The sequence below is a fragment of the Alligator mississippiensis genome, chromosome 4, assembly GCF_030867095.1.
Source record: "Alligator mississippiensis isolate rAllMis1 chromosome 4, rAllMis1, whole genome shotgun sequence".
Taxonomy (NCBI): Eukaryota; Metazoa; Chordata; order Crocodylia; family Alligatoridae; genus Alligator; species Alligator mississippiensis.
In genome coordinates, this window is record NC_081827.1 from 96,094,929 (window position 1) to 96,122,168 (window position 27,240).

The 27,240-nt window shown below is 44.8% G+C and overlaps 1 long non-coding RNA gene across 2 annotated transcripts; it reads left to right on the forward strand.

Moving 5' to 3' along the window:
- The first annotated feature begins 13,289 nt into the window (after nt 1-13,289).
- Nucleotides 13,290-26,878, forward strand: LOC109283604 (uncharacterized). Of its 2 annotated transcripts, none has more exons than XR_009461688.1 (4): nt 13,290-13,398; nt 15,553-15,749; nt 25,769-25,962; nt 26,624-26,878. It is a non-coding gene; the product is annotated as an uncharacterized LOC109283604 (long non-coding RNA). The 2 variants fall into 2 exon arrangements; XR_009461687.1 differs by lacking the exon at nt 13,290-13,398 and adding an exon at nt 13,489-13,720.
- The last annotated feature ends 362 nt before the right edge of the window (nt 26,879-27,240 follow it).

Below are 27,240 nucleotides of genomic sequence, written 5' to 3' on the forward strand. Positions count from 1 at the left end.
GTGGGCCTTTAGGCGAGTCACTTAAAAATCTGTCTTGTGCTCAGGATGCTTGTCTATAAAATAATGCTACTGGGCTATTTCACCGAAATGTTGTTTGGCTTATTTCAGGCAGAGAAGACAGGTAGCTGCTCTGTTTGTCCAGTGAAGCAAAATTCCAAAAGTTTTGGATACTTTCTCAAGACTACATTAAAACAGGCAGACAATGGGGCTAGGAAGTTACCAATCTCCAGAGACTTCTGTGCTCTAACACAATTCTTAGCTCCCTTCAAGAATAGCCTCATCTCATCAAACTGATTTCTTTCTAACCTGCCTTGTTATACCCTCCATTACAGTATTTCTCTCTTTATAGTGTTTTTCTCAGTGTTATATATTTAATACATATTGGTTGGATTGTCACTTCCCTTTGTGTGCCTAACTGGCAGTTCTCTAGCTGCATAAGTGGCGTAGAGAGAGTGATTCTGCTTCCCCTACAATATCACATTCCAACAGACTCGATCAATTGAGTCTGCTCTGATGTGCTGTAAGTACAGCACATTGGAGCAGCCTCCATGCACATGTATAGGCACCCCTGATTTCTAAATTCTTGCCATATCCCAGCTGAGGCCCTCTATGGAGCTGCAGGCTCTGATCTTTGGGTTCAGCAAAGCTGTTTGGCATAAGACCATAGAGAAAGGCAAAGAGGGATTCACCCCCACATTTGTACTACCATCACAGTCTCATGTTTGTCTCTCCCAGGAGCTTATTTCAGACCACAATGCAGGTTGATCTGGAATAAATGGTTCCCAAGGCATCTCTAGTGCACAAAAGGACAACTGAACTGCAGAGGCATTTCAGCTAGCCTCCCTGACATGCTGCCAACATGCCCTGTTCCTGTGGGGCTGCTGAATAATGCAAGAGGAATGGAGTGGGGCCAGATTCTGAGCAATGTGGGTGAACAACTAGTTCTGCTTGTGGTATATGTCCACACACACACACACACACACACCCCCCTCTGAAAGAGATGCTACAGTAGCTGACTGTGAGAGCCCTGCTTCAGCTTTTCCTGCTTTCTAATGATTACTAAAAAGAAGTCTCAAAACAGCTAACAGAGAGCAAGATTCCTCCTGAATTCACTAGGCAAACCCTTGTTCAGACTTCTCGCCATCAATATATACCTTTCAGAATCAAGGGGCCAGACATCAGATAATGTTATAAAAAATGCTTGAGTGATTTGAGCATCTAACTCCCATCATCTGCTGGTAGTTGCTTTTGAAACTCCCTCTTCCCCTGAACAACTGCTGCAATGCCCAATGTGCACACTGTCCAGTTCAGAGACTTGGGGCATGTCTTCACCATGAACGTACCACGCCAGGCAGCTGTGCTGAAATATTCCACGCTTCAAAACCAGAAGCAGGATCATTGCCTTAATGTGGCGGGGGCTGGTGGGCTACTTAGGCACCCTCAGTGCTGCATAACCATAGCTAGCCTTCTTCTGGCTCCACTGTGCACAGAGCAGGGAGGCCTGTTTCAACACAGTCCCACCTGGCACATTGTGTCAGTGGTTACAGACATGGCCTTGATTTTGACCCTTCATTACAATAATGTTTGCATCCAAACCCAGACAGGAATGCTAGGAAAACAAATCGCACTTGGTCATTTGAGCACTTCCAGTTCCGGTTGCAGTGGTAAACAGGATGTCTCACCCCACCCTGAACACTTCAGAACACAGACAGAGTTTTAATTCAAGTTTGCTTCCCAAACTGGGAGACTGTTTGGTGGTTGGCTGCTGTGTTGATGTTGGAATTCGAATGACCCAGTGAGCACTTTAGCTAAAAACCCTTTATTAAATCCAAAGGCCAACAGCAGTTGTACAGTTACTTAAAAAAAAACAAACCTCAAAAGTACTATAAAAATACTAGTTATGCAATTAGATAGAAGGTTATAATACTTATTAATGACTGCATCCACATAGTAATTACAGTTATAAGCATTTGATCAGGTTATATACAACTGGGCTTGCGAGGGAGATTCTAGCTGTCCCATGCCAACTGGCTCTAGTAGATCAGCTCACCCTAGCAAAGAATCCATTTTTCCTGCCTCTCTCATCCCCTAGATTTCTCATTGTATCCTTCTCTTCTAGAAACTGGTCAGAACTAGTGTACGTTTTCACACAGACGTCTCTTGTCATTCCCAGTACACAAAACCTTCTTACTTTCTCTGATCATTCTTGGTGAATGAGTCTCCTTAGACCTCCTGGAGCCAACCTCCTAGCCACCGTGGCCTACCAGTTTCCTTCCTATTGTTCACACACCTTTTCTCCTACATTAGCACATCTTGGTTTGCCACATTTCATCCTGCCATCATTAGCATTTTAACTATCTGTCTGTGCGCATGTGCATGTGTGTCTGTCTGTCTCAAATAATAAATTCCTATAATTTCATACTTGTACCAAATATAATAAAACACCCCAACTCCTTTTGCTCAGTATTATTCTACAGCTCATCTATTTACTCTGATGCAACATGTGTTGATGGTGACCGGGGCTGGCTAGGGCACAAGGGTAGTACAGTGTGCACAACTGCCTGCCAGCTAACCCTGCACTGTTGCACCCTTGTGCCCCAGCCAGCCCCTCTGCTGCACATTGAGCTGGGGTAGACCAGCTCCAGGCTGGTAGGCTGATCCCCCTGGAACCCCTGCCAGCTGGGGTTGTGCTGCCTCAGCTCAACATGCTGCATCCTGGGCACATGTGTGAACACTGTGCCTGGAAGCAATAAACTGGCACAAACTGTTCACAGAGTAAAAACAGGCCAACTAAGAAGAGTAGGACTGATACCAATCACAAACCAGTTTTGTTCCAAAATGCTTTGATTAACTTCAGTGGAATTACCCTGGATTTATAGTGAAACAAATTAAATTAGAATCGGTCCATCCCTTTTTCAAAGAACAAGAGTATGCAATCAAGCAGGCATGTACAGGTCCCATATCAACTCTGTTTACCTCTTTTTAAAAAAAATTAAGTGTTTTCATTCCAGCTTACAACAGAGAAAACTGAAGCACAGAGAGATGAAATGGCTGTAGAGTCAGGAAGCCTGGCTCCTAGCCCCAAATTTGCCAATGAGATGTGTGACTCTGGGAAAACCAAGACCTAAAGAAAGGTTTAGGCATTTAAAGTGGGATTAAGAAGCCTAAATCCAAAAATTATGATCTTGAAAACCCTTGCTCAGCTGCCCTGTAACCCTGGAGGCACACAGGAGCCTCATTTTCCTGCCCTGTCTGTAGTTTATCTAATAGGTCTCCCCTGCCCCAGCAAGTGAGTTGCCTAATTGCTAAGCTGTAGAGCCAGGCTCCCAATTGTCATCTGTTCTCTCTCTCTCACCCTTCGTATCTTGCATTCCACCATGCAAAGTGGCACAGCTTCAATAAAGAAGGAGACTTCCCTTTTTCTCCCTCCAGCTCAGAGTGGTGGTTAGTAGGGCTGTGCAAAACTTTAGTCCCTGATTTGATTTGGTGAAGATTTGGCCCAATTTGGTGGCTGAATCTCCAAATCCAAATCAAATCAAAAGACCCATGAATCTCTCCGAATCGAATCGGAGAGATTCGGCGATACGGACATAGACACAGCTTTAAATGTTTTTTCTACATGCGTCTAGGTAGCAGGTAGCTCATGAGTGCTGCGATGCTGGGGCGCATGGAGTGTCCCACAGAAGCACGGGGGGCTCCCCAATGCACTTAGCAGCAGACCCAGAAGTGGACCAGAAGCACTAGTGGTCCACTTCCGGATCTGCCAGGGAGCAAGCAGGCCCACCCCCGTGCACCCCTCTGGCTTGGTGACTGGTGCCTCCTGGGTCTGGGGGGACACCCAGGGGTCTCCCCACGGCTGATTGCTGAGCCAGGGGGAGGGGGGAGAACAGCGTACTCCCCAGCAGAAGTACTTCCAGTCCACTTCCGGGTTCACCACCGAGCACGTGGAGGGCCTCCTGCACTCCTGTGGGATGCTCCATGTGCCCCAGCATTGCAGTGATCATGAGCCACGCTGGTACCTCGAGGTATGCAGAAAAAACTTTTAAAGCTGTGTCTATGTCCAAATCACTGATTCTCTGAATCAGCATTGAATCTTCAGATTCAGATTCGATTGAATTGAATCAGGGACAGTGATCTGAATCAACAATTCAAATCACTGTCCCCGATTCAGGGCAAATCCGAATCGATTAGGGCCCGCTTTGCACACCCCTAGTGGTTCGGGAACTTTCATAGGAGAGGCGGGTTTCACTCATGTAAAGGAGAGTCTCCCCCATGGCCTGGGCTAGTATTCTAAGCAAAGAAGTAGTGGTGGGGAGGGAGCCCTCCTTTGGTCATTTTTTTGAAAGATTGGGTCCTGCTCAGTTTTCTGAAAGAACATCTAACCCAGTTCAGGCTCTGGCTCCCAAGTAGACAGAGATACCTCCCTGAGTAAGGCACCTAAGAACTGCCATACCAGTGTTTAGCATTTCCCATTGGCTAGTTTAGGCATCTGAGTATTAGGGGTAGCTCCCTGCTAAGTAAGTAGCCTGTTTGGATCCCTTGGACGTCTCCCCGTGCACTATAGAAATAAAATGGCTAATATGGGGGTTGGATTTCTGTGGCCCAACCACTGTAGCACCTTTCAGGAACCTACATCTGTTATTGGATCTGGCCCCCAATTCAGTGCCTCATCCACTATAGCAGTGTTTCCCAGACTGTAGGGCACACTCCCCCGGGTGAGAGGGGGCACAGAAGTTTTGACTGGGGGGAGGGGGGTACATGCAAATCATGGCGGTGCCCCCTACTTCAGTTGTTGATTCCCCTTGCCACCAGTGAGGGGAATCAGCAGCAATTGTCATCGAGGGAAGCAGCAGCAAGGCAAACAGCAGCAATGGCTGAAGTAGGGGGGTGTGAGTGTGCTCACCTTGACTACAGTGCAGCATAAATCCACAAGGTTTGGGAAACGCTGCAGTAGATAAAGCCGACTTCCCCACTGGCTTTGGAACACTAGAGCTGTCAATCCTAGAAATATTTACTCCAGGAAATGCACGGGGGCTTCAGAGGTTGTTCCTCAAATCTAGAGAAAAGGACTTAGCCACCTTGGTACAGTGCTTTTAAGATCTATATTTGGGGTGCATAACGTAAGTGCCAAGTACATCACCACTGCTATGTATTCTCTTCTTCACCTTCGCTCTGCACTAGTGACTGTTTAACTTTGACACATTAAAAGCAATAACCACCAAATTCTTTGGAGCAAAGAGCATTTATAATTAGATAATGGCCACAAAGCATCAGTTGCTTGGTTGCCTGATGCCTGAAGGAAAGCACTAGAATTTTTCCACCCACAGACTTATTATGAAGCTGACAAGGTCCTGCTCTATGCAATTCCCATTAATTTTACTGCCGGGTTTAAAGATTTATGACAGCTTTGTCTGACATTCACGTGTTAGACAGGTATTGTTACATGCCAATACAACCTGTGTAGCTGCCACTGGTTGTTCTCCACAAATGACTGCTTCCCATTCAGGTTGAAGCAGCTTTGGAAAGCTCACCTGCTTTTGTACAAGAAAATAAATAAATAAATACATAAATAAAATGCCAGTCTCACTTTCAACCCCTAAGGGAGTCCCATTAAATTCCAGTGGACAGGAATCAGAATCATTCACTTAACCCCTGAAAAGACTTATAGGTCTGCATATTTTGATGGGGATTTTACAAACCAGTCAGAGGGGACCAGCAAGCATTCATAGATTCATAGATGTTAGGGTCGGAAGGGACCTCAATAGATCATCGAGTCCAACCCCCTGCATAAGCAGGAAAGAGTGCTGGGTCTAGATGACCCCAGCTAGATACTCATCTAACCTCCTCTTGAAGACCCCCAAGGTAGGGGAGAGCACCACCTCCCTTGGGAGCCCGTTCCAGACCCTGGCCACTCGAACTGTGAAGAAGTTCTTCCTAATGTCCAATCTAAATCTGCTCTCTGCTAGCTTGTGGCCATTATTTCTTGTAACCCCCGGGGGCGCCTTGGTGAATAAATACTCACCAATTCCCTTCTGTGCCCCCGTGATGAACTTATAGGCGGCCACAAGGTCGCCTCTCAACCTTCTCTTGCGGAGGCTGAAAAGGTCCAAGTTCTCTAGTCTCTCCTCGTAGGGCTTGGTCTGCAGGCCCTTAACCATACGAGTGGCCCTTCTCTGGACCCTCTCCAGGTTATCCACATCCCTCTTGAAGTGTGGCGCCCAAAATTGCACGCAGTACTCCAACTGCAGTCTGACCAGCGCCCGATAGAGGGGAAGCATCACCTCCTTGGACCTATTCGTCATGCATCTGCTGATGCATGATAAAGTGCCATTAGCTTTTTTGATGGCTTCGTCACACTGCCGACTCATGTTCATCTTGGAGTCCGCTAGGACTCCGAGATCCCTTTCCACCTCTGTGCCACCCAGCAGGTCATTCCCTAGGCTGTAGGCGTGCTGGACATTTTTCCTCCCTAGGTGCAGCACTTTGCATTTCTCCTTGTTGAACTGCATCCTGTTGTTTTCTGCCCACTTGTCCAACCTGTCCAGATCTGCTTGCAGCTGTTCCCTTCCCTCCGGCATGTCCACATCTCCCCATAGCTTTGTGTCATCTGCAAACTTGGACAGAGTACATTTCACTCCCTCGTCCAAGTCACTGATGAAGACATTAAAGAGTATCGGTCCAAGGACTGAGCCCTGCGGGACCCCACTGCCCACACCCTTCCAGGTCAAAACTGACCCATCCACCACGACTCTCTGGGTGCAACCCTCCAGCCAATTTGCCACCCACCAGACTGTGTAGTCATCCAAGTCACAGCCTCTTAACTTGTTCACCAGTATGGGGTGGGATACCGTATCGAAGGCCTTCCTGAAGTCTAAGTATACGACATCCACCCCTCCTCCTGTGTCCAGGCATTTCGTAACCTGGTCATAAAAAGAGACTAGATTGGTCAGGCACGATCTGCCTTCCACGAAGCCGTGCTGGTTTCCCCTCAGCATAATTTGTCCTGCTGGGCTCTCACAAATGTGAACCTTGATAATTTTTTCAAAGACTTTGCCAAGGATGGAGGTGAGACTGACTGGCCTATAGTTGCCCGGGTCCTCCTTCCTCCCCTTTTTGAAAATGGGGACCACTTTGGTCCTTTTCCAGTCCTCTGGGACTTGGCCCGTGCACCACGAGCGTTCGAATATTCCTGCCAGTGGCTCTGCAATGATGTCGGCCAGTGCCTTCAGCACCCTCGGATGGAGCTCATCCGGGCCTGCTGACTTAAAGGTATCCGGTTCTTCCAAGTGACTCTGCACCATCTCAGGGTCTACGCATGGAAGTCTGGCGCCTTGCTGCTGCCTCTCTACATCCCCAGTGAGAGACTTGTCGTGCCCCTCACTTAGGAACACTGAGGCAAAGAACTCGTTGAGGAGTTCAGCCTTGTCCCCCCTGTCTGTCACCAATCTGTCACCAATCTCCAACCATTGGTGGAGTCCCTGTTCCCCCGAGCAATCCCAGGAATGACAAGGAATAACGGTCACAAGCTGGCAGAGGGTAGATTCAGACTAGACATCAGGAGGCGCTACTTCACTGTCAGGGCAGCTAGGATCTAGAACCAACTTCCAAGAGAAGTGGTGCTGGCTCCTACCCTGGGGGTCTTTAAGAGGAGGATGGATGAACACCTCACTGGGGTTGTTTGACCCCATTACTCTTTCCTGCCCATGACAGGGGGTCGGACTTGATGATCTGGTCAGGTCCCTTCCGACCCTACAAACTATGAAACTATAATAATTTGCTTTTTAAGAAATACTGTAGGTAAGAATACATATACACGAATAATGTTAAGCAAAAGTTGTCTATATTACAGCTCTTGCCTTATTAAATAGCCTTCAAAGTTTCTAATTTTTTTAATGTTCTATGCCATTAAATCTCAAGTGAAATAAATTCTTCCTTTTCTCCTTAACTGCTCTTGGCCTCTACTATTATTCTTTTCATTTTAATATTTTAGCTTGCTTTAGGATTGTAAAGCTTTTGGAGCACAGATTATAGGAAAGCCAAACAAAGCTGTATTGTAGTCTTAGCTTGCTGCAGAAAGCCAATATTTACAGTTCAGGCTGTTTTCTTTATGGAAAACATCCAAAAGTTTCTCTAACTGAAGCAAAACTATGAAAAACACATATGCTCATGAGCTTTTCAAGTAAAGTATGATGATTTTGTGACACTGCCCTGCAGACATGACATCCTCATTACTGTTACTTGTATTAAATTAGTGTTGGGAAGACCCAGCCGAGATTGATGTGCCATTGTGGTAGGTGTTATACAGTCACCTACTAATGTATTGCCCCTTCCTGAAACAAATACAGGTGAAATACTCGAGAGAAAAAAAGGTGGGAGAAAGGATGTACTATCAACTTTGTTTTACTGAGGTGCAGGGAGGCTGTGTTACTCGGGGAGTCCATGGCAGGACTAGGACACCCCACTGGACAGCCTCTTATCCACATTAACAGAGTGAACAGAAGAAACCACTGAAATGTGGCGCTGCTGTACAAAATGCTGCAGAGCCTGTTGTGTAACTGTAAAACATGCATGTGATTGAAGCGAACTGCTGCCTTCATCAGAAAAGGGACTGAGCTTGCAAAAAATGTATGGCATGCGTAGCTGACATGGAATGAGCTCCTTAAGAGCCAGTAATAGGCAGTGGTGAAGTAGTTCAAAACTTTCTGCCCTATAAATCATCTACCTTGCTTTTTCCATAGAACCTAGCTCTAGAATGTCTATGTTTGACAAATAATTACAGGTCTGATCCAAGATCTATGAAATCAATGGAAGTCTTTCCTTTGATTTCAGTAGGCTTTGGGTCAGGCCCCAAGACATGGAAAGCATTGTCTAAACCAGAATCAGTCCTGCTCTTTTCTCTCCCAGGTTCCTTGTAGGATTTGGGGTTTTATTCTAGAGCCTTCCCCCTTTAAAGGGGTGTAGATGCTTGCAGAGGCCAATGAAAATGTGAAGGATAATCTATTGTTTGTGCACAGTCATGCATTAAACCTTAAAAACAGAGATGGATTGGATCCTACTTGCTGTGGCTCAGTGATTTTGTTTTAATGTCTAATGTCTAGTGGCTGAGCAATGACCTCAGCTCCACTTTCTTCTGGACACCTCTTGGGTAAACACAGTAATAAAAATAATAATTACCGATAAAGGCATATTAAAGACCATTCTTTCTGTTCCAGTTAAGGAAATGAATTATCTTAAGTTTCACATAATTCATCAGACCAAGAAGTAAAGAAAGTTCTAGTGTTAGCCACCATGGACTGAAAAACAACCCTCAAGAATTAGTGCCCAAACAATAGGACATTTGTGTATTTCATAATTAGCATATTGTTTTTGTTGCCATACATTCCTGTGGTTACATTGTAATCAGAATCATAGTGTGATTTTATTGATGACTCTGACATTTTCTCATTCATGAAAAAGCAATGAGAGTTATTTTTTTCATATCTAGTGTCTCTTAATGTTATTTTTCCTTGGCATTATCATATAACAATGATTACTTTATTAAGCACTGGGGAAAAATACAACAGCGGGCCATTGTACTAAATACTGGCAAACAAATTACGTTTTTGGATGTGTTAGGGGCACGGAGTAAAATCTTCTGACTTTGTACCGTATAGTCTGCGGTGGAAAAAGTAGTAGTTAAACTGACAGCACAAAAAGAAATGTAAGCAGTTATTCAAGACAGCCCTTACCTGAGGGAGTTTGCTTGCCTTTAAATATTCAGGTTCACAACCTGGGAGTCCTCTCATATCTTAAACTCCTGTTATGGTAACAGCTGGGATCATGGCAACTTTGAACTCTTTATACTTAGCCAGAAAGGTAGGATCTTGTCATGCTGACCTTGCTATGGTGGTCCAAGCCATGGTGACCTCAGGAATGAATTACTGTAACATGTTCTACATGATCTCATTCTCAAGACCACCAGAAGCTGGTGCAGAATGCAGCCACCAATTTGTTAAAGAGTGCTTCTTTCTGTGAGTGCATCATGCCTGTGTTCTGGGACCTGCACTGGCTTTCAGTTCATTTTTGGATAAAGGTACTCATGTTAAACCTCATGTGACCTCCAGAAGGTTATTGCTAAATGGGAGGTAGGACACAGCTAGACTGGAATGGACCCCAGTGCGGAAGAAGTTTCAGCAGTCTTAATTACCTTTTATGGAACTGGCCTAAGATACTTGCAACACCATTTTTCGGATGGCAATGAGCCCTATTGACAGCCCAGTTCCTCAGGAATTAGGGAAATGTCCACCTGAGGGGTGAAGTTAGTAGGAGCAGTACATTTGGAATATTCTCTGGAACAAAGCCAGGGACTTGAAAATCATATCAGAGTTCGGGGTGACAATAATTATTTCTTACCACTAGCCAAAATGATATACAGAAAAGAAGAACAAAGTTGGTGGGAAGGAAAAGAAATTAAGGAAGAAAGTGAAAAGAATAGTTGGACCAAGGTAAAGAAGGAGCAAATAAATAACTCTTACAGATATGCCTACATGTAGAGAGGAAAATTAGACCTCTGGCCTATTGATATGAGGCTATTTTATCACATGCTTCAGGGGTCTTCTTAATCTTAACAACAAGACTGGTAGACAGACAGACGTTTCTGTGCCAAATATTTTACAGCCTACAGCCACCTATATAGTTCAGAAGTACTTGGTCTTTTTGCCATAGATCTAGTGGAATTTTAACTTTTAAGCCAGAGAAGGTAGTCATGAACCCACAGCTGTGCTAAGGACCCAGAATGCTGCCAAAGATGGCACAAAGTTGAGAGGGCAAAGGTGGCAGAGGGCCAAATCATGTGTGTGTGTAAAACAGCATAGTTCTACTAAAGTAAATGGGCCTATGTTGATTTATACCAGCAAGGAGTTAACCCCCAACAGGATGCATTAATTAGCTCCTCATTAAAGCATCACTGTCTACACATATGGTGCTATTAGACCACAGTAAACTAGTTATCTCCACCATAGGATAGTACTGTTCAACACAAGTACTGTTTTCTGGTGGAGTTATTTAATGTGCCGCAACACACGTGTAGACAGTGACCATGGCTGGCTGGGGCATGAGGATGCTATGGTGCTGGGCTGCCTGCCAGCTAGCCCCACACTGTCACACCCTCATGCCCCAGCTATCCCCCCTGCAACATGTTGCGCCAGGGTGAAGCAGCTCTGGGCTTGTAGACTGACCCCACAGAGCCCTTGCCAACTGGGGCTGCACCACATGTCTTAACGTGTTGCAGTCCCAGATGCATGTATAAATACTGCACCCGGTAGCAATAAACTCCAGTGCAAACTGCACTGGAGTTTATTCAGGCACATTAATTTTATGTGTAGATTTCATGTGCCTGGGGAGTAATAAGCTAACGTAGGCAAAATGCAAGTCGCAGTAGGATGACAGGAGAAGATAAAGGCAGAGACATAGGGAAGAATAGATGTGTGAAGTGCTTTGAAAGTGAGGAGACCCATGAGCAGAAAGCAAAAGAAATGAAGAAACAAGTGCAGAGCATCAGAATGAAGGCCCAAACATGACTCCATTGCTAGGGAAGGATGACACTAGTAGAAATTAACAGTCCTAGCTTCTTAATATGCGTAAGCTCCAGCTACCTGGGAGGCAGAAATCAATCGCCAGATCCTGTTTTGGTTCCTTGAGCCCAGTTCTGCTTTCATTTACACCTGGAGATTGTCCAGTAATAACAGTAATAATACCAGCATTGATGGTGTTGCCCAGGATTTGCATCCATGTAGCTGACAGCAGAATGTAGCTGCTTTGGCTCAGGACTGTACTATGATTCTGGAAGGTTAATTACAATTTCCTAATGGGTGCTCTGCAGGAGGTATGGAGCATACAGACATTGGCCTGTTATTTGCATTTCAAGAATTAATGTTTGAAAGCTTTGATGGTGTTTATAACCTTGAGATTTTTTTTAATCACCTCCTGGCTTGTTTTCTCCCTTTCTGACCAAGCAAACTAATACAAATCAGGACTCTGAAACAGGCAATTAGCGACCTGGTATTGGTCTTATGCAGCCCCCCTACCATAGAATTTCACAATGGGAGAAATAAGCAATAAAGACCAAAAGAAAGCATTCACTGCAACTGGACTAGTCTTTGGGGCACCTGTTAGTGACTTAAAGGAGAACATTTAAAGGAGAATATTTTTCTTTTTAAAGAAAGAAAACCTTACTGAGGAGAGAAAAGTCAAAACTCTGTTTTATTATAGTGATGTAATAGCAAGAAGCTGGTTAAACTGGAGGTGTCATAATCCAACACATCACAGTATGCATGTAAAGCCAGTCCTGCAAGTGCTGAGGAGTTCTGAAGAAAAATGAGCACGCTCAGTTCTCGTTAACGTTCAGTTTTCAGCATTCAGCATTTCTTGGAAACTCAGCACTCTTTCAAAGGGTACATGGCACAAGGAAGTGCTGTACAGAGATACCCAAGTTAGCTCAGAACAAACTGGTTCCGGTACTGGAAGTTGCATAGCTGTTAGCCCAGTACTCGGTCAGGGATTTCTGGGTAGAACATCTCAAGCAATGAAGCTCTATCCTTTCAGGTTTGAGACCTAACTTTGGTATCTCTCCTGAACATTGTAGTGGGATCTTACAGACACACCCAAAGGTACTTAAGCACCCAAAAAGGGCAGATAAGCACCTAGGAAGATTTTCAAAAGGGCATTAAGTTAGGCATTTAGGGCAACTTGCATGTGCTGGGGGGGACCGGTGGAGGGGCACTTTAATTAATGAGCTGCACTAATTAGAAGTGCCCGAGTGTCACCTGTATCAGCATCCCTGCACTGAGAAATGGCAGCAGGGCACTTTGAACTAAAAGCTCATTGAACAAACTTTAGTTCAAAGCACCTCACCACCATTATTCAGCACGGGGATGCTGATACACATGATGCTAGAGTCTCTTGGAGCACATTAATTTCCACATTCCAGCAGACTCAATTGAGTCTGCTCCGACACTGGAAATCCAGTGCATCGGAGCAGGCTCCCTGTATGAGTATAGGACCCCTTACTTCCCACGTTTCAATGAAATAGGCTGCTTAGAAATTTTTTTAAAATTGTCTAGGCACCTACCTGAATCTTTTGATTCCCACATACCTTTGAACCTGTAGGCACCTGCATTTAAAAGCTTTGACTACTAATACACAAAGTGGTAATCTGGCTATTTATTTTTAACCTAAATAATAAATAGGCCCTTGCAGGGGCAAATCCAGGATTCTACAAAGGGGTGTTCACTGACCTACACTGCATGGCTGCCTGCACCCCGTTGTCTTCCCAGCCTCCCTCCCATTCTTCCTGCCACTGGGGTGAGCAGACCACACAGGAGAGCAGCAACTGAGAGCTTTTTTTGAAACCTGAAGTAGGTAAGAATTTCCCCCTGCCCCTTTCCCTCCCTACTCGGAGGCACGTGAAAAGAGCTCGTGTCCTGCTCCAGTCGGGTTGTGCAGCAGGGCTGGGCTCAGCCTGGGATACTGGCAGCAACAGCAACAGGAGGCTGGTTCTCCCTTCCTGCCCGCTCCCCTAGGGTGTTTCCTGCCAGCCCAGAAGCAGGCCCAGGGAAGGCAAACCTGCCTGATCCCAGGCACTGCCACTGTCCTGAACTAAGCCCAGTCCCTGCACAGCCTGACCAGAGAAAGACACAAGCTCTCTTCATTCCTGGGACAGCAGGGACACTGGCACGAGCAGGTGAGGAACAGGGCATGGGAAAGGAGGGACCGGGGAAGGGAGAGACATGTCACTGAGCATAGCTGGGAAAGGTGGAGAATCTTCCCCTCTTTGGGACTTAAAATGTCCCCAGTTTCTGCTCCTGCCACAGGCAGAAAGCAGGGTGGCAGCTGTGCCAGTGCATCCCTTCTGGATCCACCCCTGGGCTCTTGTATATTTTATTCATGTAAGCTACTGCGCACCATCTTCAAAAACCGTAGAGGCATCTTATCCTCCTCAGCCATTTGAGCAGATGCACAGACTGCCGGCTGTCATTCCCTTGCCTGGAGAGTTCTAGCATTAACCATGGCAGGTGGGGGGAGGGAGTGGGCATTTCATTTTGATAAAAGATATCCTGTGAACTGCGATGAGATCCACACACCACTGTTATCTCAAAACTTTGAGGAGCCAAGAAATCATATGATATACTCTTCAAAGGTGGAAGTGGAGGTTTGCCTTATGAAGCACTGTACGTTCGTATTCAGCTCTGGGTTTTTAATTCCCATTTAACACAAATGAATATGCATACAGCTCAAGAGACATATTCTAACTAGCCGATATTGTAAAATAAGCATTCCCAGAGAGTTGTGCTCAACATGTAGGCACAGGTGTTCTCATTGCATGTTAGCAGAGCATTTATTATATATCCACAGGCAACACCTTGAAGGAATGAAGCACATCAACAGTGTCTGAGTTCAATGCTGATGAAAAAATTCCTTATACACAGAAATAGTTTTACTTTGAAGAGTGAGGTCAGGAAGGCTTTCAATGTGATTATGTCAGGCTGAAAACAGGGGACAGATTTCCCCTGAGACAAAGCCTTTTATTTTGGGATCCTACAGACAGGCTAATGTCCTAGGATAGGTACCCATGAAGTAATTTTTGTTAAATGCCATTCAAACTGTGTGTAAATACCTGTCCCAGAACTGTTTTGATGGGAGCCAAACCCCAGAACAATCAGACTGTTTTTAGCCTTAGGAAGTATAGCACCATCTTACCACTTATCCACTATAATGGTTTGGGTGCCTTGGGAGGGTGTTAATTGATAGGTCTACTTCTCTAAAACAGAAAACAAAAAAAAAAAAACCAACCCAAAAACAAAACTCTTCTGCATTGAGATCTAGGCTAAAGTGGTTTCTTTCACTGTAAGAAACTAGCTAGAGGTATGTTTACAGTATGAAAACTGTGATACGATAGCTGTGACATGACATGGCATGTGACATGACAGTTTTGACAACCGTGGAGCACAGGCATGCCTGACTCAGCTTGAAACTGTCACAACCCAAAGTTGTGATTTGTTGTTTGTGTGTGCTTCGGCAACGCTAAATTACGTTCCCGCTAAAATTACAGCTTCCTTGCACGGTGGAGTTCTCTGCCGCAGGAGAGAACTCCGGTGCAACGGGGAATTTCCCGCCAATTTGCAGCTTCTTTGCATGGTGCATTTCTTTTGCATCTCAGAGATGCACGGTGCAAAGGAGTTCCCACCATTTGTATTCAGATTCGCGCCACATTATTGGCCGGTTCTGAATAAAGGCATACGTGGCGGCTAGCTATTGGCTTGCTAGCCGTACAAAAGGCTTGGGTAGTTTCTGCCCAAGTCGGAGAGAGAGGAAAACTGGAGAGAAACAGAACTCGCCAGGAGGAGGAGACTTCGCGCTGTGTGAAGATCTCTAAGCGATGTGGACCCTTGCGGACCCAACACGCCTCTCTTAAGCAGGCAACAGAGGTCTAAACAGCCTCTGGCCTCTCCCCGTCACCGAGCGCAATCCTAGACATATCCCTATCCTATATACCCTATTTTCAAACCCACGCAGTTTTAACAGCTCCGGGGACCTGGGAACCGAACAGAACCCACGGAGCTTCAACAACTCCGTGAGGAAAGAATTGCCGAACCCGCGGAGCCTAAACAACTCTGGGGCCAAAGAACCGAATTTGTCGGAGTCCTCCAACGAGGATTTAAGCGGAGCTGCACCTGGAAAACTGTCCAGCCTACACCGCGACCATCTTGGGTGTAAGTAAATAATCTTTTCAATCAACCACTACACCTCTGTGACTAATTCTAGCCCGCGCGTGCCTTGCCGCCGCGCGGTTTTCTCCGGCCCCGCGTGCCCGGGCTGCTGACCACAGTCCACGTGCGCAAAGACGGGCCCGGCTTGCCCCCGGCCCACACAGAAACTAGCTAGCTTGGGTATTAGCAATGTAGTTGCAGCAGCAAAGAGTCCTGTGCAGGCTACCTCCCTGAATATACAACCTGATTTTCAGGTGGGCTTTGCAGTTTGCACCGAGTTCTGCATCACAGTGGCCATTTCACTCCTGGTACCCTGTGACAGCAGTGTAGATATGCCCCAAGGAAAAAAGGCTTCAATTTAGGCACTGTTTTCTCCCCTCTCTTAATCCCATGGAAGAAGGACCTTTGGTTAGGTACAAGCTGCATCCTCTGAAGATGGACTCAAGTCACTGGTTTGCAATGCCACAAAATCCTTACTTATGGCTCCTGTTAGTTACATGTGTGCGGCAATAGTCACACCCTAGGCTACTGTGTCACCTCACAGGCCAAACTAAGCTGAGGTATGTATCTCTCAGACAGTTGTCATTTAGTGCTGGAGAGATACCTATCTTCCATTCTTGTGCACAAAACTTAGTATAACAGGCCAAATGGAACCAGCAAAATACTCATTTTTTTGACTGAGAAGACCTACTAACCTAGCTGCATGGAAAGTTCAAATCTTCATTATAAGTACATTAGGTAGCAAGGGTTGTCCACTGCAGCTGGCTTCATCTCTAGTCATCCTGAGCTTCTTTCCATTGTTTTCAGATGAAGGAAGCCAAGAGAGTGAAGTTGCCACTGCACAAATCTCCTTTGCTAAAATCCAATACATGTGCTAGTGCTGTTCTCTCTCCATAATTTCCTCTCTCTAAAATGCTGGAATTAGATCCCTTGAGCAACTGACCAGTGGCAAAGTGGCAGGTAAGGATTCACTGAAACCTGTAGCTGTGAACCTGTGCAGAGGTGATATAGGGTGCTAGATCACGTCCTATGGGACAGAAGTAGCTCTGGAATTTGGCAGCTCCCAATGTGACTGAGTAGTCCTACTAAAAATGCACTGCTCACCTTACTATGAGGAAGGGGCTAGAAAAGATGCACCCAAAAATGTCTGCTTCACTGCAACTCCTGGTCAGTATACCCCGCTAATGGGGATCCCACATACACAGTCAGAAAAATAAGAAATACAGACACTGAAATATGGCAGCTTGGCAAGGGCATTCCAGGGCACCAAGTCAAAATTAAAAACTGAGAGGAGTACAGTGCTGACTGGTAGGAAAGCAGGGTGGTACACTGTCAGTGTCATTTTCAGTGAAACACATTAGCCGAAGGGCAGATGAATGAGCCTGGTGCAGAATACACCTTTCTGGCATTCCAAAGGGGAACAGAAAAGTTGGAGTTGGCTTTGCCATGAAATCAAACTTGACCAAGACTAAAACCTACCCGAAGGAGCTGGTGACTGCTTGCTTAATGCTTTTGAGACACTGGCCAATAGGAAACATATCACCATTATTAGTACCTGTGCTCCAGCCATGATAAATCCCTATGAAATTAAGAGTAGATTTTAGGAAGATCTAAGGCATATCATTTTACAGGTTCCAACCCCCTCCCCCCTGCCACAATCCATCATCATGGATGAGTTCAATGCATATTAATGGAACTGACCAGTGACCATTAGTCCTGAAAGGGAGTCATGGGTAGGCCCGGCAAAGGGAAGAGTAGTACCAATAGAATATTGTTTCTTAAAACGTGTACAGAATGTCAGCTGACTATCACCAACACACTCTTGTGACCAGTCACAAACATTTCCAGTGTATGAAAACATTCAGTTCTGGTTAATTCTGATCTAATGGATTTCTGCTTTTGAAGTTGAGTAGCAAGTAGCAACCTCCACTGATGGTTCCATTTAGCTGTAAATTAAAACACAAATCCTGTATAACGTGAATCTTCGGTCCAGTATTGAAAAATCAAGTCAATTATCACAAAGCACTTTCGTGGTATTTCTTGTTTGAGAACCTTTGTTGCCAGTGACTATAAGTTTTCTATCTAGTGGTAAAGTACCAGGTTCTAAGGTGATTCCTCATGACGTGTACCAAACTGGAGGCCTCTATTTAACTCAGATCCTAATGAAACTTTTTCCAGCTGATGTGGCAAAAAGAAATCACCCCAAGATTAATTTAAAGAAATTTAAAGTAGATCATCCATCTACTTACATACAAAAGCAGCAGATATGTGCATGACAGAAATAGAGAATTTCCCTGTTTTTTTCCCCAGGGAAAACCTTTGCTTGAATTATTTTAAATCATTCTGTCAAGCACATAGCTGAAAAATTCTCACCGAAGAGTCAATGCGCATTGAGAGAAGGCAGACTGATTTTCACCATCAGCCTATGTCAAGAAGTTTCAAGAACAAAGTCTTGATTTTTATTGTGCCTTTGTTGATGCCATGAAGTTCTTTGTTACAGTTAGCAGATGAGGCCTCTAGAAGTTATTAGCCAAAGCAGGTTGTTCCAAGAACTTTATCCAGATAATCTTTCCATTCGGTGACAGCATGATGGCCATGCCTTCCTTTGCTAATTTCTAATGGAGTCAAATAAGACTGTTTTAGCTTCCCCTTTGTTTAATACCTTTTATGCCTTCAGGAATGTTGGTGAAAGTGTGTATATGGTTTAGGATGGATGGTAAATTGTACAATCTTCGCTGCCTGCAATCCAAAACTAAGACCCCTGAAGAACTTTTGTTTGGTGGGGATTGGGTTGTCTTTGCCCATACCAAGGTGCAACAGCATAACAGAGTTGGTGCCCGCAGCAAACCCTGCAGGATTGTGTGGGGTAGAGAGGTTGACATACAGTTCCAAGAGGGAACATGGGGGGAACGTGGGTTCTGAGTCTGGTGGGGGCAGGAAAGCAGTCTTACCCATAATGGGATTCCTACACAGTCCTGGCTGAGCTGCTTCTGTAGCCACATGTGCTCTACCCACCCCAACTGTTGCTCTTCAAGAAGCAGTAGTCAGGAATTGTTTTGGAGTTCCCAGCATGGAAATGCCACTGGGGCATAGACTGTGAGTAAGGGGCCAATTCGGCATCCCTCCTTGGCACTCAGTGTGGGTGACCCTCTCATACGCCCTTAATTATGCTACTGCAAAGGAGGATCTTTAAGTTAACATGGACTTTTCATGGGCTTGTAGAATTTTGATCTCACTATTAATCTCAAAATGACACAAGTATGAACAGTTGTCAGCCTGCCCCTAGCAAAATTTTGGGGCTGCATAACATCACCATTTGATGGGTATCCATTACTTGAAGTGGATCCATCTACCTATGAAGCACCATATCATGTGATGAAATTATGAAATAAGCCACAAACAGTCCAAAGCCAACAGGGCTTTTGGAAAGCTCCAGGTGAAGTTGTGGGAGAAAAGGGGCATTAAACCGGCAAGAAAATTTCAGGTCTAAGGCAAGAATCATGCGTATTTTAAGTATGTGAGAGCTGGATCATTTATAGTAATGATGGGTGCATCTACACATACTGATTTAAGGTGCATTGGCCATTTTAAAGGCAATTTAAGGGTGCAGATCTACACATGTGCATCCTTAAGGAGTGTCGACTATAGGTGCTATAGGGCTTACAGCCCTTCCAAGATGACATCTTTTCTTCTGCTTTACAGAGTAAAGTGTTCTATATTATCCCTAGGCCCCTCCCAGCTGGTAAAATCTCACCCTCCATGACTTTGATGTTTAATATGTATTTATTTGATATATATATATATATATATATATATATATATATATATATATGAAATGCCTGAACACAGGAGGAGGGGTGGATGTCGTATACTTAGACTTCAGGAAGGCCTTCGATACGGTATCCCACCCCATACTGGTGAACAAGCTAAGAAGCTGTGATGTGGATGACTGCACAGTCCGGTGGGTGGTGAATTGGCTAGAGGGTCGCACCCAAAGAGTCGCGGTGGATGGGTCGGTCTCGACCTGGAAGGGTGTGGGCAGTGGGGTCCCACAGGGCTCGGTCCTTGGACCGATACTCTTTAATGTCTTCATCAGTGACTTGGACGAGGGAGTCAAATGTACTCTGTCCAAGTTTGCAGATGACACAAAGCTATGGGGAAAAGTGGACACGCCGGAGGGCAGGGAACAGCTGCAGGCAGACCTGGATAGGTTGGACAAGTGGGCAGAAAACAACAGGATGCAATTCAACAGGGAGAAATGCAAAGTGCTGCACCTAGGGAGGAAAAATGTCCAGCACACCTACAGCCTAGGGAATGACCTGCTGGGTGGCACAGAGGTGGAAAGGGATCTTGGAGTCCTAGTGGACTCCAAGATGAACATGAGCCGGCAGTGTGACGAAGCCATCAGAAAAGCCAATGGCACTTTATCGTGCATCAGCAAATGCATGACGAATAGGTCCAGGGAGGTGATACTTCCCCTCTATAGGGCGCTGGTCAGACCGCAGTTGGAGTACTGCGTGCAATTCTGGGCGCCACACTTCAAGAAGGATGCGGATAACCTGGAGAGGGTCCAGAGAAGGGCAACTCGTATGGTCAAGGGCCTGCAGACCAAGCCCTACGAGGAGAGACTAGAGAAACTGGACCTTTTCAGCCTCCGCAAGAGAAGGTTGAGAGGCGACCTTGTGGCTGCCTATAAGTTCATCATGGGGGCACAGAAGGGAATTGGTGAGTATTTATTCACCAAGGCGCCCCCGGGGGTTACAAGAAACAATGGCCACAAGCTAGCAGAGAGCAGATTTAGATTGGACATTAGGAAGAACTTCTTCACAGTTTGAGTGACCAAGGTCTGGAACGGGCTCCCAAGGGAGGTGGTGCTCTCCCCTACCCTGGGGGTCTTCAAGAGGAGGTTAGATGAGTATCTAGCTGGGGTCATCTAGACCCAGCACTCTTTCCTGCTTATGCAGGGGGTCGGACTCGATGATCTATTGAGGTCCCTTCTGACCCTAACATCTATGAATCTATGAATATGTATTTATTTCAATGGCAGGATGCCAATTAAAAAAGCAGGAGAAAAGGTGTCTCCAGCCCAGCAGTACCAAAAACCTAAAAATATGGGGCTCTGCCATCCCCTGCACCCCGTCCTTACACCACCTCAAACCCTCAGATTCCCTTCAGGGTATTTATATTTAAAAAACAACAACAACCCGAAAGTGAAACAGTTCCTTGCCACTCCCACAGCTCTAACTGAACTCTAAGCTGAGAAAGTTTACCTAGAGTCCATGTTCCTTGCTGCTGTTCTCAGTCTCCACCACTTAGCTGTCAATCTTTGTGGCTTGCCTTAGGCAAGTCCCCCACCTGTGTTGGGAGCTCACCCTCTTGCTGCCTTGTCTGCTTCAGGGTTCCTCCAACCCCCGTTCGTGCTGTCACTAGAACCGGCTCCCAGCCCCGCTCTCAACTGGGTGGCTCCAAGTGGGGAGTTCCCTGCAGCACCGCTTCTCTCTGCATCAGCGCCTCCCCCCAAGGCTGCCCCTCTTGGAGGATAGAAATAGATGGAGCAGAGCATCATGGGCCAATCTGGAGTCAGCACTCACTCCAGAAGTAGGTTTTTTGGCCATTCTTCTTCCCCACAATCCTCCGGTCTTCTGAGGTAAGCGTGGAGAAAGGTGTTTTCTCTACAGGAAATCCATTTCCTCAGTTTCTCTCCTCCTCGCAATGTGCCTTAAGAATGGCAATTTTAAGCTATTTGCACCTAAATTTAATGCCAGCAAAAACAAGCATCGATTAGGCACAAATAGCTAAAGTGCCTTAACGCATCTGTAGATGTGCTAAGGCACATTAATGCTGTGTATGTCAACTGACTTGGGACTAACTTTAGTCCCAAGACAGTCTGTACACCGTGTTAATGCGCCTTAGCATATGCACATATAGATGCATGCCTAAAATTGCGTTTAAGTGCATTAGGCAAATGCATATTAAGTTTCGAAATGCATAAAAGCATGTGTAGACATGCCCCATATTAGGAAATTTAGCCACTTTCACCTAAGTTGTCCCACAAGGATCATAAAAACTCACTATTGGCATAAGGTGTCACACTGAGGTCCCAAAAAGAGCAAATATCAGGTAGAGGGGCAATAATAGCAAGTATGCAGATGAAGTGACTAGTCCAAATGCCTAATGCCAGATAACCCAGGACATGGTGAAATGAAGCTTGAGTAATGCTCTTGGTAAAAACAACCTAAAGTCTAACCTAAATAAAAGTGGATCATGATGGGAGTATGATGTGCGTGACCAAAGAGTGGTGAAAGCTAATTTATGATAATCTAATTATGTTTGGAACAGCTTGTATCCAGCTATCTGAAGAAAGGAGGGGAGGCGGGGGTTCAAAGAAAACTTAGGAAAGAACAAGCTTTAGGTCAATATGGCATTTGTTGTCCTCTGTGAGGGAAACTATGTCTTGTGAAAAACAGACTCCAAAGCCATGTGAGAACTCACAATCAAAGTTAGTGCAGAAAGGAAACTTGGCTGTCATCACTGACAACAGTGGACTGCCATCATACCAGCTTATGGACTAGAAGCCACTTCTGGCATTGAAGAAGTGGTGATACACTTTGAAAAATACAAGCATTTTTGTCCCAATGAGCTCCCGTGTCTCTGAAATATCTATCACCAACAATTTAACTGTGTGAGAGATAGATAGTAAACTAAAATCCCCTACAACCTTTAAATGAGTGTCCATCTTATCTACCTTTTCAAAATAATCCAGGAGCAGAATGCTCAGTCCCTCCCCTTCCCCATCAACCTCCAAGGTGAAGGGCTCCAATCCACCTGCCCACCCTCCCTCCAGTGCAGCTGGGCAAACCCTAGAGAAGACCTCCCTTCCCCTCTGATCCCAAAACAGCACCAGGGACAGGAGAAGCTGGGACTAGAGGAAGAGGCAGCCTCTTTCACTGAATCAGCTCCAAATTAGAGCTTGATCCCCTACCTTCCCACCCTAACAGCTAATGTCTGTTGGGTCAGGAGGGTCAATCTAACTCATGGCATTTCTGTGAAGCACCACAAATTAGTCTGGGGACCTGCATTTCTGTCTGTGCCTATGTAACAGTCTCTCAAGCAACCAAGGTTCTGAGTCATTTAGGAGTGTTAAAGTCACAATTAACACTTAGAAGTCCATCTGCAAGCCAATGCTTCACTTAATGAGACCACTGAATTCTACGTGAGATTCAACTGCAAGACAGATTTGAGAAGTTGTCCACAGAGAGCACATTCCTGTTGATCTCTCTACAGGGGAGAGAGTTATGCATCATGACAACAGGGGTCACCTCTGAAAGAAATGTTTAAAACTTTCTAACAGGGCAGTGTCTTTTAACAGTATTATATGAACTAAATTCTGTACTAGTAGTCCTAATGGGTGCAGCTTACAGAAAGCAGTGGAGTTTTGCACATTTTTATGAGCAATTCATTTGCCCCTAATAGTTTGCTTATGTTCAGAAATTGGTTATGAGATACTTAATACTAGCACCCTTTGCATTACCCTCATGCAGTATCATTAAAGCCCTTGGATGCTACCAAGTGGTTAGAAGGGCAAATTTTGTCCTAAGTAGAAATGAGTTATACCAAAGGTAAAGCAGAAGTGCACATTTTTACGTACTGAAAACACTTCTAACTTTGGTCCCTTCTTCCTATAGATGGAATTACAATGTGTCCAAGTTCAATATAAGCACTTATTGCAATTATTCATCCTAAATAGTTACCAAGAGAGATGCAGCATAGCTCTTAGATGGAAAATTTGAAATAGAAGGTGGGGGGAGGAGTTTTTTGGGTTGTTTATTTGCTTTACCCCAGAAATAGTCATCTCTCCAGCAAACAGTTTCCAAGCAGTAAAATATTAGAATGCTTTTTTGTACAATTCATTACAGATTATCTTTCCTTTTTCATGGAATTTATACCACTGGAAAAGGAAATAAATCATGGGATAAAAGCTTATCTAATTATGCCACTAAGGGGGCTGTAGCACATCAACTGTGAGACTCCACATTTCATGTCTAGGAAAGACCCTGCTGTTGTTGGGACATAACAGCAAGTCTAGTTTTAACACACCCTCAAAATAGTGTTCTTTCACCAAGTTATTTATAGAGTTTGTGCCAAACAATTTAAGGAGCAGAAAGTGATAGGGTGAAAGCATGAAGGCTTAGCTTAGTTGGTTTAGCAAAGGCCTTTAAATTAAGCCACCACAAATATAATAAGGCCTTTTCTTTATTTTTCTATGCAACCATAGGGCAGCAAGGGCAGGGAAGCTTAAAAGACCTATTCATGCGAACAGAGCTGGTGCTTTGAGTCAACTATTTACACATTGCAAATGTATTTCACTCACATTAACACAACACTGAGTAAAATGGATGCAAAAAAACCCGTCTCCATCCCCATGACACTGTAGCTTAAAAATAAAGAGCAAGACAACACTTTTCTTTTCTGTTCCTCAGAATGGAAAAGCTCACCTAGGAAAAATAGTGCTAAATGCTTTTCCCATAAAACAGATGCAAAGCGGAGCATAATTAAAATGTGTCGTGTCTGGTGTAAATGTGGGGGGGGGGGGGTTAAACACATCTATCTATCCATCCATACACCTGTCTGTGTACAAACATATGTATGCATTGTGAAGTAGAAGGATTTTCTATATTGAAGTGTGAACACAGTCCAAGTTTGAGCCCTTGTTAGCATCTGCAAGGATTCCTGAAAAGCCACAGGTCTCTTGTTCATGCCAAATAAATTTTGCTTTGCTGAACTTAAGAACAGTTTCTCCCTGTTGTAACAGTCGTATGTTTTTGCTCCTGCTCTTTTCTTAGAGAAAAGAGACTGAAAATATGTATGGAAAATAAAAGCATAGGGCTTCTTTGAAAGTTACATTTTAAAATGTAAGTGTAACAGAACTGCTCCATTATAACTAGTTTGCCATTTCCCTTAGAAGACCTCTATGATAAATCTGAAGTGAAGCCCAATTTCAGAAGTGTCAGGAAAGAATTCACAAACCTAGGCCCAAAGATTCCCTTTTGCTCCCTGAAGCCTGGGGATCCAGCTGGGGGAAGAAGGATGAGCCATTTCAAAAGAATGCTCCCTCGTTTGTTAATATCTAATAAAAGGTATTGCCTCTACCCAAAGAGTTCATCTGCTTTTGTGCTTAGACCAACACGGCTACAGCCTAGACTCCTCTTTTGTTAATATTCCTATCGAAGCCATTACCTTGCACTTCCAATCCCAGGAGTCCAAGAGAGGGGACAGGCACCCTCCATTACTTACATCATTCCTTCTTCATACACCTGTGAGCGACCCCAGTACAAGGTGTAGCATGGTGTGACATATGAAAAACTCCAGCCTCCCTATTTTTGATTGAGGTATCCCAATAAGAGTGTGCAGCACTTGTGTCCTAGACAGGCTGACAGCCAAATTCTGGGTGAAATTCAAGGACCAGAAGTTTCACACTAAGGGCAAGCAGTAAAGAACCTAGCTCCCTGGTCCTTCAGCAAAAGAATCCCAGTTCACGGCACTCCCTCCCCTTTGCTGCTCCTTTGTACAACCAGAGCTACGCAAAGAAGCCAGCCTGTATGGGATGGACTGGTCCAAAGCCTAAGAACTGCCTAAGAACTGCCTCTCCTTTTCTGAGCCATTAGATAGCTGATGCTCATCAGGAACCCTAGGATTCTATGTCCCTAGTCTGAAGAGAGGCAGAAGACAGGGCAGATTTGTACCTTATAGACTAACTAGATCAGAGGTGCATAGTAAAACCTTTTGTAAGCATTGGGCTTACCTCATCAGGTGCTCTGAAGGGACCCAGGATAGAGCCCATAGGCCTGGGAAAGCATATGCTCTTGCTGGCAGGCTTGTGTCTTAAATCAGCTTTCTCCAGCAATACACTGCAGGTCAGAGCTGACCTGGTCAGTCACACCTGCAAAAGGCATCGCCTCATACAGAACTTTCCAAATCCAGTTTTTCAGCTGATTTCCCCACTTCCTCCCTCATTCTAATAGATATCAACAAAGGATGCATATTTGAAAGACAAAATGAAAGTGGGAGCCTTCCCGCCCGTCTCTTATTGATTATTAAACGAAGCCAGAATCAGAACACGTGTTGCAAAAAGTGCATTAGATGCTTTAAAGGGCTGGAATTTCTCCTTCAAAAATATGATGCCTTGAGGATATTTGTGCTTCAGCCACAATTGCAGGTAAGGACTTGTTATGGTGGCAGGAACAGGTATTCATTACATGTTATTCATAGCCTTATTATAGTAAGGTAAAGTAGCTCAACAGACAATCAGTTTTATTCTTATTTTTCCTCAAAATCTTGGCCCAGGAGCAAGCCTCAAGGTCAGATTTTGGCCCTTGTTAAACAGCTTTGCACTGCTATAGCAGCACATAGCAGAAATAAAGCAAGAAGAACTGCTGGTGTAGAGTAATCCTATACCATGTCCTGCATCGTCTCCATACTGTTTGGAAAGACTAGTGTCCACAGGGGGAATTGACTCAGCCTAGCCCTTGTACTTGGAAGGAAAAATGCTCTTGTGCTATGCCCTTTGTGCACCTATATTTTAGGTGCCTTTCAACTACATTGAAAAGGCACCCAATGAGATTTCAGTATCTCATTAATGCACTAACAAATCTTTCATTTCACAGCATGCACTGTTAAAGCAGATGCTATTTTCATGCCCTAGTGATAGCTAACAGCTCACAATGGGTCTGAGCTTGCAGGCTACCAAGTAACCCCAAATTCCAATGCAAGTGGGAGGTGCTTTGCTGCTACCAAGATTTTATCCTAGAGAATAACATGTTTAGTCAGTGTTCTTCATTATGCAATTAAATCCTCAAACAATGTGGTCATGTCTACAGGAGGAGGAGAGTGAAATAAAACATCAACCCAGCACTTCATTATTTTCACAGTCACTCTTCCTATGCATTCCCAGTGCATCACCAAGAATAATGTCACCGGAAAGAGAAAGCGCAGGATGAAGAAATTCTGACCCAAGCCCAAAGAATGCTGAAATGCCATAAGGAAACTGCCGTAGGAAAATGCATACAGGTGTCTCTCTCTTTTGTCTGTACATTTCCTGCAATGTCTAAAATAAAAAGTAATTGGGTCTCAAACCTTTACAAAGCCTGTGTTAAATGCTTCCACTTCCATGTGTCCCTAGAGAAGCAAATGGTGAGCTAGACTGCCCACAACCCTTGGAGCTCTGGGAAAAAAGTTGGAGTGTGTTGAAAGGTCAGCTGAGGACTAGGATAGCTGAGGACTAGGATAGCTAGACTGCAATGCTCCACATCTGTTAAGAGGTAAAAGAAAGCCTGTGCCCAGGAAGTTTGCTGGAGAATCCAGAGAAAGATGACACTGCTAGAGCCAACTCAGGGAAAAGATGGCTTAAAAAAATATACATCTGCCCAGTGCTTTGGACCCAAACAAAGCTACCTAGCGAGAGTCCAGCTGGAGGTGCTTTATCAGCTTTCACCAA